This window comes from Cupressus sempervirens, chromosome 9, assembly GCF_028749045.1.
Source record: "Cupressus sempervirens isolate cs-2001-9-10 chromosome 9, ASM2874904v1, whole genome shotgun sequence".
NCBI classification, from domain to species: Eukaryota; Viridiplantae; Streptophyta; class Pinopsida; order Cupressales; family Cupressaceae; genus Cupressus; species Cupressus sempervirens.
In genome coordinates, this window is record NC_143126.1 from 410,811,528 (window position 1) to 410,824,428 (window position 12,901).

General features: G+C 37.5%; 1 pseudogene across 1 annotated transcript in view; it reads right to left on the reverse strand.

The window, feature by feature from the left end:
* LOC149539034 (pentatricopeptide repeat-containing protein At1g08070, chloroplastic-like) overlaps positions 1 to 12,045 on the reverse strand; it is a 52,966-nt pseudogene extending 40,921 nt beyond the window's left edge. Inside the window, exon 1 of the transcript XR_016356153.1 lies at positions 10,762 to 12,045. The product of XR_016356153.1 is annotated as a pentatricopeptide repeat-containing protein At1g08070, chloroplastic-like (transcript). The remainder of the gene's footprint in view (positions 1 to 10,761) is intronic.
* Between the last annotated feature and the right edge of the window lie 856 nt (positions 12,046 to 12,901).

The window sequence follows — 12,901 nt, forward strand, 5'->3', positions numbered from 1 at the left end:
GAGATTGCTCTTGATAGATGTCAGGGTAAGAAGTCCACACAACATCTCTCCCAACCCACATGTTAGATTTTTATTTTTCTTTGATATACAGTTGTGATCCCAATGAAAGAATATGCACACTCAACTTGTTCATTCAGGCCCTTGGAAATGTCTACGCATCCCAAAAGTAACCTTGATAACTTTAGATGTAAATCTGCAACCCAATTCTTCATTAGAAATCCCATTTTCCACTACCATCATGAAAAGAAAAGGTGAGATTGTCGACTGTAAAAATTAAACTTTCATTCACATTACCATTTGTTATCTAGTTTAATTTGTCTTGCACCAATATGGTTCCTTCCGCTGATGAAGAGCTCATACACATTATCTCATTAGAAGGTCTTAGACAATGAATTTTCAACAAATGAGCCTTGGGATTTATGATATGCTAAACTTTTCCCTATTGTTCACTATGTATTATTCCTCACACTCACTTGAGACAGTGCAATCCTCTAATAAGAATGGAAAATGGCTCTTGTTCTTATCCTTCATACTAATCTCATGCACCAACCGCAAGCATAATACCACTCTCATAGTACATTTTCTTGAATATGCTTGTGCCCTTCACTTGCAAATTGACAATGTGATCAATTAAGCTTTTGGTGTACCATTTGCGTATTTGTCATTATGTTTAGACATCAACTGCAACACTTATTACTTAAATCAAGATGATTTAAATAACAAGATCTAATATCTTCATGAATGAACAATATGTTGATAAGTCAAGTCGGGTCACCAAGTGGTCACTGGTCTGACTAAAAACTAAAATTTAAAACTCAAACACCTAAATCTCCTAGAAATCAAAGAGTTTTCATATGAAGTGGATCCGGGAAAGTGTGCAGATGGATTCATTGAGACTTGTAGATTGGTACAAATGGAGTATTTTCAGTGTAGAGTATAGTGGTATAATTGGTTCAAACATATCTATCACAGATTCAAAATTCTAACATACTGAACAGGGCAACCAATCAATCTACATATTTGACTACTGTTACGACCTTAGAAATTGCATTTGGAATTACATTTGAAAATTGATCAAACGAATTTGTCATAAGCTTAAATTTGGAACATAGCATGTCTTCGACACCTAAAATACAATGGTGACAAAATTTTCTTATTTTGGTCAACTAGGTCAAAGTTATACTTGGTCAAACAGGGCTTCTAAGATTTTTGGATTAAATGCATCAACAAAACAACAATAAATAATTGACTTCGGGGAAATACAAAACCTATGAAAACATGTCAAAATGAATTGAAATCTTAAACATAGGTTCTCTAATATGCACACTAAGCACCCCCAAAGTGGTGAATCATGACACTTAACTAGGTGTAAGATATTCATCATGACACTTAACCAGGTGCAAGATATTCAATTGCTCTTAAATGCTTCAAATGGCACTTCACCAAATGACTTGAAACTTCAAACTAATGACCTGAATGGATGAATATGCTAAATGAAAGTCAATGAGCACTTGGAACACACAATTGGACTCAAAACAACATCTAGACACAAGAGCACAAAAAGCATTTATAGGGGTTAACTTTAGCCAAAATTTTAAAATGGTAATGAAAATCCTGTTACAATTTTGAGTCCCAATAGAGCGTACAAGAATAAAGGAATAGGCCAAGCAACATGAAGAAAATAGATCATAAAAAATAACCATAACTCTACCAACTAGTATTCCATAGCCACCTCCATAGCATTCACATCGTTCATAGAAGAAAATATTAGAGACCTTTGGGAATTCTCCTTCCTAACATCTCCAAACACAAGCTTGAATGGTATGTGCCTCACAAGAGGAATCTCCAATGGAGCTTAATACATTGGTCCACCAAAATGGTTGGCTACCAAATCCAAAAGGAACTAGTGGTCAAAGCATAAGGTCTCTTTCTAGGAGGTTATGATCGAGCTCAATGCAAGGCCAAGAAATAAAAATCCCTATTTACCACCAACGAGAAATCCCAAGACTAGATGGTGGTCAAGGTTTCCATTACACCACTATACACCACTAGACAAGGACCAAGCAAAGGTAACCCCTAGAGATCACAAGCCAATAAAATTAAATTTCAGAAAGCAAATTAAATGAGGTGAACTCACTAACATGGTTCACGAGAGGGTCAACAAAGAATATAAAGTAAAATTGGAGTTATGGACTAAGTTAGTTATGAGGAATTTTTGAGAGTTAGCTCCTCTCATCTCCTAGGAGGACTCTAGTACATCTGCCCCAAAATTCATATACCAAGAGATGATTTCTTTGTAGACAATGAAGAGAAAATTCATCTTTGTAGACCAATGGATCTCTAAGTGAGTGGATAAGGTCTTGAGCTTCCTCTTAGAGTCTTTTTATATGGAGGAAATAAAGATTTCGCCTAACATCCATGCAGTCCTAAGACTATGGGACACTGAGATAGAGAAGTATAGAGTGCAAATAGAAGATCTAAATCTGGTATGCAACCTCGATAAGGATGAGATGATAATGGTCAACACCGTTGAAGATTTTGCAGACACCAGTCTTTGGAAAGTCAAATTCAAGGTAGATGTTAATGGAGCTTGTCCAAAATATTGTCATAAAGCACCCTCTATTGGTGTGAGAATACACTACGATGTTCAAAATAATTATAGAGCACATAATGGGTTCTGACCATGTACAAGGAAGTGCACCCCTAGATTCTTGATTAGTAGGTTTTGAGGAGCAAATGGAGGAATGATTTGGCCCTCCTCACAATTTTGACAAGCAGGATATGGATGATTTATGGGCTTGATTCTTTTCACATACCAAGCCTAGGATTTCGATGCAAAGATGAAGGATGACTCAGTTCAAGTGAAAGATGCACATTGAGAGGACAAACTTTGAATAAAATGGGTTGTAGATCCAAATGGGGAGTTTGTGTTGGCATGTATTTGGAATCATATGCGGCGTATAAGTTATCTGCCTTGGGATGATTAAACCCTACAGTCTTTATTGTTTCATTCTTTGTTCTTTGATTCAAAATGGGTTCTAACACTTCGGAACACTGGGTTTCTCTGAATTTTAGATAAGAGAGAAGTTAGGCATAGGCGATTTGAATGTCCTCAAATACAACAAGAAAAAACTAAAGGATTATAGTTAGAAATCATGTTGCACAAGTAGATGTAGAGTGTAGTATCACTTCAACATATAAAACCAAAAAAGAGTTAATAATATTAGAAACTCAACATACAAAATCAATAAAGAGTTGATAATATTAGAGAAGGTGAAATAAGATCCTTATTAAAGTAGTTTATTCAAGACTACAGTGGAAAGTGCTATAGGATAATTATGAGTCGTAGTAGTATAAATTATTGGTGTCACATGAAATGGTGAAGAAGCTGAATTCGAAAACAAAAAAAAATCCTACCTTTACAAAGTGTTTTGGTTGCAAAAGGTCATCAACTTTTACCAAGTGAATAATGTTTGGTTATTGTGATATTGCTATCAAGATCCACTCTGTAGTTTTGAGTCAAACTTTTTGACTCATGTTACATGAGTAGTGGTTCACAATAACCCATCTTTCATGAGAATGAATGAAACACTTAGTACTCATTGCATCTAGGTGATGCTCATAGAGGTGAAGCACCCTAGTACTCCAACTCAAGCTTGCCCAACAAGGTTTTCTCCAAGGTTGAGCCTACTTTTCTTAACCACAAATTTCAATGCAAGGTTGTGCTCACCTTGCTCGAAAGTAGGCTTAACCCTAGAGGAAACTTCATGGTTAAGCATGCTTGAATTGGAGTAGTACTAAGATGGGTGACCTCCTAGGAATTTTTGATACTTCACTAGTATGAACATCACCCAAATGCAATGAGTGCTAAGTGTTCCATGCATTCTCATGAGAGATGGGTTCTTGTGAACCACTACTCATTAAACATGGGCCAACGAGTTTGACCCACAACCACACATTTGAACTCCAATAGCAATATCACAATTTGACTTATTGTGGAAAATATCTCCTTATAAATGTTGGGTCAGTTTTCAAATTGAAAATACAATTATTTTTAAATTTAAATTAATTACATAGTTTGGTCAATAGTACATCTCGATTCTTGAAGAGCACTACAGATATTGAAAAGGCCAAGTTATGGAATATTTAGTATAAAGATTAGTCTTACAGTCATGGTTTTGATGCTTTAAGAGAGTCATTAGCATTGTAAGAAGAAATAGTTTTATGTATCTAAGTCTCGTTTGCTAGTTTGTTGGGAATATAAAACTGTTGGTGCATTTTTATAGTATGTTTTTCTTAATTGAGTTGAATATGTAAGTGAAGTTTTTAGGTCAACCGTCTTCCCATATGAGAAGATAGGGAGTTATGTATGTTTGAATAAAATGTTATCAAGATTTTGAAGTGTGTTCTTAAAAAATTTGTGTTGATTGACAAGGATTGGCTGCTTTCACTGGATACCTAAACCTTGCTTGTGTCTCTTTTGTTGAAAGAGGATGAAAGTTCATCCATCCCAAACATTAAAGCTTCATAATTACCACATTATCATTCTTACAATGAAATTACATATCATAAGAGCAACAAAAGGTGACAAGAATTAGGGCTAGCTTGGATGTCGTTTGTTGACTTTTGTGTAAATCTTGATGGTCATAGATTCATAATAGAGCTCATACCAAGACCCGGAAGCACTTGCCAAATGAGACTTCAATTTGGACTCCCTCAAAAGCCTCGCTACTCTATTCATTTGGCCTCCTTGAAATGGATGCATCCGTTCAATCTATTTATGGAGCCACCCAACATGACTGATCATTTAGTAGAATGTAAAATGCAAAATATCTTTCGTACCCCTATATTTGTAAGTAATATCCTCATCTTGAGGGGACATTCATGAGAAGCCATTTAACAACCAGATAATCCCAACTATTTGTTATATAAGGGATGAATGGTGAATGTAATTCACCGCAATGAGGAGGTGACAGTCATGAGAAGTGATTTAAACTAACTGAAATTAGTGACTGTGCTTTTGGCAATAATCATAAGTAGTGTAACACAAGGACGCGTCTCCCCCCCCCCCCCCCAAAAAAAAAAAAAAGGGGCCATCTCGGAGACATGGACGTCCCTGGGACGGTGGGACGACATCTCGGCATTTTGGGTGGCACCACTTAGAGCACCACCACCACCGGAGATGGCAAGATGTCTCCAAGTGTGGGTACGGGGGGATGCAAAGGAGTCTCCTTCATTGTGGGGGGATGCCAAGACATCTATCATAGCAAGCAAAAGAGGCACATTAAAAATTAAAAAGTTTAAAGCAATTTTATAATACTTAAATGTTTCTATTTTTATTTTATTGGGTTGTGGGGCCCATTCCTTCATCCTCCTTTGTTCAAAAGCCTTATATTCTTTATTTTTATTCACATTTGCATTTCTCATTGTTTGCAACAACAACAAAAAGAAGAGTGAAGAGCTGAGATAAGGGTTTGTGCAAGAGTGAAGAAAATGTTTGCAAGTGAAAAATGAGAACCTAAGAGTAAGAAGAAGACGAGGAGGGTTCACCATCTTATTGAAGGAGTTTTTCAAGCAAAAGGTAGGGTTTTAAACTTGTTTTTTTGATTTTCAAATGCATGCTTATAAATGATTGCTCAATGTTTTTAGTTCTAAATGTGTTGTCTCATTTTGTTATAGTTATGATTATCATTCATTCATTGAATCATTTATAAATATTAAATAATAGATTAAGATTCTTGATGTTTCATTTTGCAAATTCTTGTTATTTAATTTTAAATTTTAGAAAATTTAAAGAAGGGCATAGGCTAAAAGTTTGTAAATTCAAATTGTAAACTTTATTAATTTTAAAAATTTTTTTTTTTCATTTTGTGAAATGTAGTATCAAAATAAGCTCCTACATTGATACTCATAGTGATGATGAGATGTAATTTCATTCAAATAATGGTAGTGAATCCGAATATGAACATGAGCATGAGGTTGGGGCTGAGGATGATGATGACACCATTGAGAGGGGTGAGCATGAGAGTGACATTGGGGTTGGACCAAATCAGCAAGGGGCCCAAACTAGTTCCACTTCCATGGGTATTGATTTTGTACTATTTGGTACTCCGTCTATTGATTGCCCCTCCCCATCTTTAGCAGAGTGGGCTAGGGGTAAGTTTGATCCAAAATCTCCTTTATGCAATTTGCCACTAGAATAACAAGCGGATTAGGAATAGGTGGCACAAGAAAGTGGAGATGCAATATTTGTGGTTATGTATGGTATGGTAGCATCACTAGAGTGAATGTACACTTCCTCTTTTGGATAGGTAAAGGTGTCTTACCATGTAAATTTTTTACTGAATCCAAAAACTTGAAGTTTAGAATTGAATTCAACAAGCTTTGGGGAGTTCCAAAGGACTTGGGCCTTCTAGTGCCTACTACCTTGGTTGGTAGGCTTCAGACTATACAAGAGGTGCATGAGCAATAAATATAGGGGCAACAACACCGAGGCATGTCTTCTTCTAGACCACAACATAGAGCTTCATTTACTACATTGCTAGGGGCAGCCTCCACACCTTGCTCTACTTATAGCTCTATAGGTATAGCAGCAACCCAAACGAGCAAGGGGAAATGCAAGGCACAGTCTAGTGACAACAACCCTATAGCAGAATTGTTTGTAGCCCAGACGAGAGAGAAGTTAGATGCATGCATTGAGAGAATGTTATTTGCTAATGACATTCCACTTCATATTGCTCGGTCTCCTTATTTTAAGGAGGCATTTTACAATGTAGTGAAGGTGAGGTTACCATCATATGTGCCACTAGGTGAGCACAAATTGAGGACTAAAATCTTGGATGATGAGTATGCCAAGATAAGTGAGTCCATGGAGACCATGAGGGTTGTTTGGGAGGAATTGGGGTGCAACATTATCATGGATGGGTGGACGGACATTAGACACCGTCCACTCGTCAATGTCATAGTGAAATGTATAGAGGGCCCATTGTTTCTTAGGGCAGTTGATTGTTTAGGGCATCGAAAAGATGCTAATTTTCATTTTCAGATTCTTCGGGAAGCCATTGAGGACATTGGGCCACAAAATGTGGTCCAAGTAGTGACAGATGCGACTCATGTGTGCAGAGCTACAAAGAGGCTTATTGAGGTCACATATTGGCATATTTGGTGGACTCCTTGTTGTGTGCATGCTATGAACAATGCTCTAAAGGACATTGGGAAGATTAGCTAGATAAAAGGAGTGGTGAGTGATGGTAGAGATGTGCAGATGTATATCTACAACCACCACACTTCACATGCACTATTTCTAAGCTTCGCTAGGAAGGAGTTCCTAGAGCCAGTTGAGACATGATATGCATCCTATTTTATTCTTTTGGAGAGAATGCTTGAGTTGTAGGAGCCACCACAACTAATGGTTATGACGAATGAATGGAATAGGTGGGATGGTTATAGGTCAGAGCGAGGGATGAGGGTGAAGGATATAGTTAAGAGTGATGTATTTTGGAGTGATGCAAAATACATTGTCTCTATTATTAGGTCAGTCTTCGAAGTGATCAAGTATGGAGATGGGTATGCACCTACACTTGGAGAGGTGTATGAGTGCATTGATTCTATGCTTGGGCAGAGGAGGGCAGTTGTGTGAGAGAAGGACCCCACATTAGCCTTCTACAATGATCACATTTGACCTATTATTCAACATAGATGGGACAAACTTAACACACCCTTACACATGGTTGCATATGCATTGAATCCAAGGTGGTACATGACTAGGCCTGGTAGAGTTACACCACTTCATGATGATGAGGTGATTTATATTATATAACACTTTAAGAGTTTGTCTTAAGACTTAGATTCTTATCATTTTATAAATTAAAATCATTTACATTACTAGCATCTTGATTCTTCTATTTGCTAATAATTTGTACTTTTTATTTTTTTTCAGGTGAAGGAAGGGTTCCTCAAGTGCATAGATATGATGTATGACCTTGAGACAACAACTAAGGTTCACATTGAGTGGACCAAATTTGCTACTCTTAGGGGTTACAATCAAGAAGCAAAGGCAGATATCAAGATTATGGCACAAGAGAATCCCATTTTGTGGTGGTTAGCTTATGGAGGGAAATCTACAACCACTACACTAGCTATTCGTTGGTTGTCCCTAGTACTTAGTTCCTCAACTTTTAACTTTTCATTGTTCATTATTCAATGATCATTGTTCAACTTCTAATTCCCGAGAGTCTCACGTTGGCCAATTATTTTTCATCTCAAGTTTCTAGTTCCTCAATTGTTGAGAAGAATTGACCTACATATAGTTTCATCCACTCTCTTAAGAGGAATAGACTTACTTCTCAGAGAGCAGAGAAGCTAGTGGTTGTACACAGTGTGTTGCATATCGATGGCTGCAAGACAAGTGTGTACAAGGAGAGCCCAACATCATGATGGGATGTAGAGCTTGACGAGCCATCGTAGATTGATGAGGAGGAGGATGATTTAGATCTAGCTACAAGGCTAGTTGGTGTTCCCTTTTCGGCTCTTGATCTTGGAGAGATTGATAGTTCTAGTCGCGATGAGTTTCAACTTCCAACCTCCAGGAGATGATCATTGATCATTGATTTGGCATTTTGATTTGGACTCTTGGAGACTTGTAGTTTTTGTTTGCATTAAATACTTATTTTGATATCATGATTCATGGCACATGATACTTATTGTAATTATCTTTATGTCATGACTCATATGATCATTGATTACTATTAAATAGTAGAATCTAGATACTCATACTATTGATTTGAAGACTGATATATAGACTAATATTTATTATTTGTTGATGTTCAATGTTCAATGTTCAATGTTCATTGTTTGTTTGCCATTTGATCATGAATCATGATGTTCCAGTTGAAAACTTCAATGCAATGTTCAATGTTGAAGTTTTTTACATCTTTGTATTTTATATTGTATAATTGTAGTACATCTTTTCATAACTAGCATTTTAAGTACCATATGTATAGTATATACACCCCTACTCCCTCCGCTACCCACACCCACACCCACACCACCCCCCCTCCCCCCCTCCGTCCCTTGCCGCCGTCTTCCTGCTGTCCCCAAATCAAGGCCCCTCTGTCCCCCATCTCAGAAACTTGTCCCACCGTCCCGCCATCCCCTTGTCTCCCAAGGCAGTGTAACTATGATCATAAGGCAAAGCCGCCCATTTTCCACACAAATAATAATGTATTAGTAGTAAAAGGGATAAATAGTGAATGTAATTCATTGTTGTTAACTTTTAAGCTCTTCATACTCTAACCTCTCTTCTTAGTACTAAACTACCAGAACATTTAATGTCTTATAAATCGTCTAGTCTAGCAATTCTGTCAAGTTCTGATCACCGTGAGTTCCCAATACAGATAAAGGCATTATATTACTAAATGTGAGCTTGGTTTAAGCAGAGTGCTTGTTAAGAGTTATCGAAGATACCTGGTACTTGTGGCTTTGGAAGCGTGATTGGCAACTATTGGCAGATTTAAAATTTTGTGATTCCTTCTCTTCAGATTTCACATGCTTCTATGATTGTTCCTACGGCTAATCCACAGCACAAGATTTATAAACCCATATGAATAGTTCATACTATCCAAAAATTGGTTTAAACAAAGTATTAAAAGAGTATGCAGTCTACAACTCCTACACGTTGTATGTTTACTTCTAGAAAGCATATCTGAAACAACATATATGGATTGGACTCTTGGAAACTCATTGCCGCAATTACTGTGCAGTTCTCTCCACCTTCCCCAATCCATTATTGATCTAACTCACTATGTTTTATTATTACTGATTCAGCTCATTGTGTTTTAATTTGACCTGGAAGGCATTCAAGAACATGACATTAATCATAAATGGATATTGATGAATCGTGAAGAACCACAGGCATAGTCAACGATTGATACATGCCACAAATAATGAGTGTAACCAGATCTTATAACATTAAAGGTTCTATTAACATTCCCATCTCTGCATATTCATTTGTAATCGATTGCACAAATCCTGATGTTGGGGCCAGTAAGAAATATTTCTGACCTAAAAGAATATTCTGGCATTGTCATGGAAGCCATACATTTAACCTATTTACATCTCTCGGTAGCAGTGTGGCGGTCTCCACATTCTCGAATGTTTCTTATGACTCTAATGGTTGCTCTAGGGTATGTGCTCAACAAGCCAAATATAATTACAACTTCTAGCCATAAGAGGAGAGGCTCACTTCCCTCCTCCTCTGCAACATTTTATTTCAGGTCCTGTATCTAGAATAAACCCTGCTGTATTCATCAAAAAAACCTCCAGATTTTATGGGTTTGATCCGTTTTTTGTGGAAAGTGTGTGTATAAATTTATGGACTTAAATCCAACTACATCCTGCTATCTTCTTAATTCTTCTATCTGTAATCAATTGCCTTAGCTTTTGAACCTCGGCCCACATGCCTGCCGTTGCATATATGTTCGACAGAAGAACGTAAGGTGCAGCATTTGTAGGATCTAACTCCATGAGAAGCGGTGCCACAAGTTTCCCTAGCCTTATATTCCTATATAACCTACAAGTGCTAAGCAAGCATTTCCACACGGTTACATTAGGTTTTACTGGCATTTTGATGGCAAACTTCAGGGCATCCTCAAGATGGCCAGCACGAGCAAGAAGGTCAACCACACATACATAATGTTCCATTGTAGGAATAAAGCAATAAGAATCACTCACAGACTTGAAGTACCTACAACCATTGTCCACCAAACCTGTATGGCTGCAAGCAAATAAAACACAAAGAAGGCTTATATGGTCAGGGTTGTTTCCAGAGAACTCCATGAGTTCAAAAAGCTTGACAGCCTCATTGCTATGCCCATGCATTGCATATCCTGCGATCATGGTATTCCATGACACCACATTTCGACGAGACATTTTGTCAAACAAGTTGCGTGCCTTGTATATACTCCCGCATTTTGCATACATATTCATGAGGGCATTTGCAGCTACAACGTCAGATAAATACCCACTTTCGATTATCTTCTGATTGACCTCCATACCCTGATCCAAAGCTCCCGTCTGGGCACACGCTGGCAGAATGCTTGCCAGGGTTTTGGCGTTTGGCTTCTCACCTGACAACTGCATTTGCTTAAACATCTCCACGGCTTTCCCAGAAAACCCCTTTTGCACATATCCCGTAATCATGGCAGTCCATGAGACGACGTTCCGTCCAGACATTTCTCTCAAAAGCTTCGAAGCCTCGTCAAAATTATCATTTTGTGTGTACCCAGTAATCATAGCATTCCACGACACAACATCTACCTCATTCATTTTGTCAAACAGATCGCGTGCTTTCTTAATGGTTCCACATTTCGCGTACATATATATCACGGTATTCATAACAAAAACGTTAAATTGAAGTCCATACCTAATGATCTTTCCATGGATCTGCAAACCATGTTTAAGAGATGCCAACTCTGCGCAAACAGGGAGAATAGCAGAGAAAGTGAACTGATCAGATTGGACAGTTGATGTTTGCATTTGGTGAAACAGAATCAATGCCTGCTGAGGAAACCTATGCCTTCTGTGAGCTGCAATTATCATATTCCATGAGACGACGTCTGGTTGAGTGATATGGTCAAAAACTTGGCGCGCGTCCACCAAGCTTCCCAATTTATCATACATGTTGATGAGTGTGTTTTGTAAAAATGCAGGTGTGAATGTCAAAGAAGTGTAATTGATGTGAGAGTGGATTTGCTTTCTCTCTGAAAGCGCTTCCTTGACAATGCAGAGGTACAGCGGATGTGTATGCGTGCAAATGCATACAGGAGTATTTTGGGTAGTAAGAAGAATGTGCAAAACGTCTTTCAGGAGACCTTCCCTACAGACTGCCCTCAGATTTTGATTGAGAAGAGAAATGGTAGACATAGCATTCTTAAGAGAATTTGACCATACATTCAACTGATTTGGGCTACATAAATGATACGTGCAAGCCTTAGAACACCGTGAAAAAGTTAAAAAATTCCATAATATATTCGGAGTTCTTGAGAAAAAAGTTTGTGTAATAAATAATTTGTGCGATCAATTGAAGTTGTATTTTAATATATTGATCTTAAGCCTCAGATTCATTAACCCTTCCACCACACATTACGGAAATCTTCAATAATATCAGTCAAACATAGATTTCTTAGAGATTGGACAATTAGTCTTGTTAGGTATACCATTTTTCAAAAGCAGCAATGTTAATCATCCCTCTAATTACAGAATCATAATGATCAACTCCTTCTTGCAATATTTTTTGCTAACATGCTAGAAAATAAAATTAACAAATGGGCTGAGGAAAATCATAAACATGCAAAAGGGCAAGATGGTTTTAGGCCAAAGCACTCAACAATTGATCACTGTATCACCTTGAGGCATATCATCGAAAAAACGTGGGAGAGAGTGAGGTTTTTTGTTGCTTTGTTGATTTTAAAAAGGCTTTTGACACCGTCCCTAGGGACAAGCTTTGGCTCAAGATGGAAGTATTGGGGATCCCTATTAATCTCAGAGTCGTTGTTCATAGAATGTATGAAGAGGTCAAATTCAAAATTGGAACGTCAGATGGCATTTCATAGTGTTTTAGGAGTGATATAGGGGTCAAACAGGGCTGTCCATTATCTCCTACTTTGTTTGGCCTATATATTGACAAACTTGAGGAATGGTTAGACATGCAAAATGGCGAGGGTATCCAATTAGGTGAATTTTTAATAAGGTTGCTCCTTTATGTAGACGATCTCATTTTGGTTGTGAAATCTACTCATGGTTTGCAAGAATATTTTTTTTTTCTTGAGCACTTTTGCAAAATGGTTGGGATGCAGGTCAATATCACCAAGACTAAAATCATGATTTTTTCAAAAAATAGAAA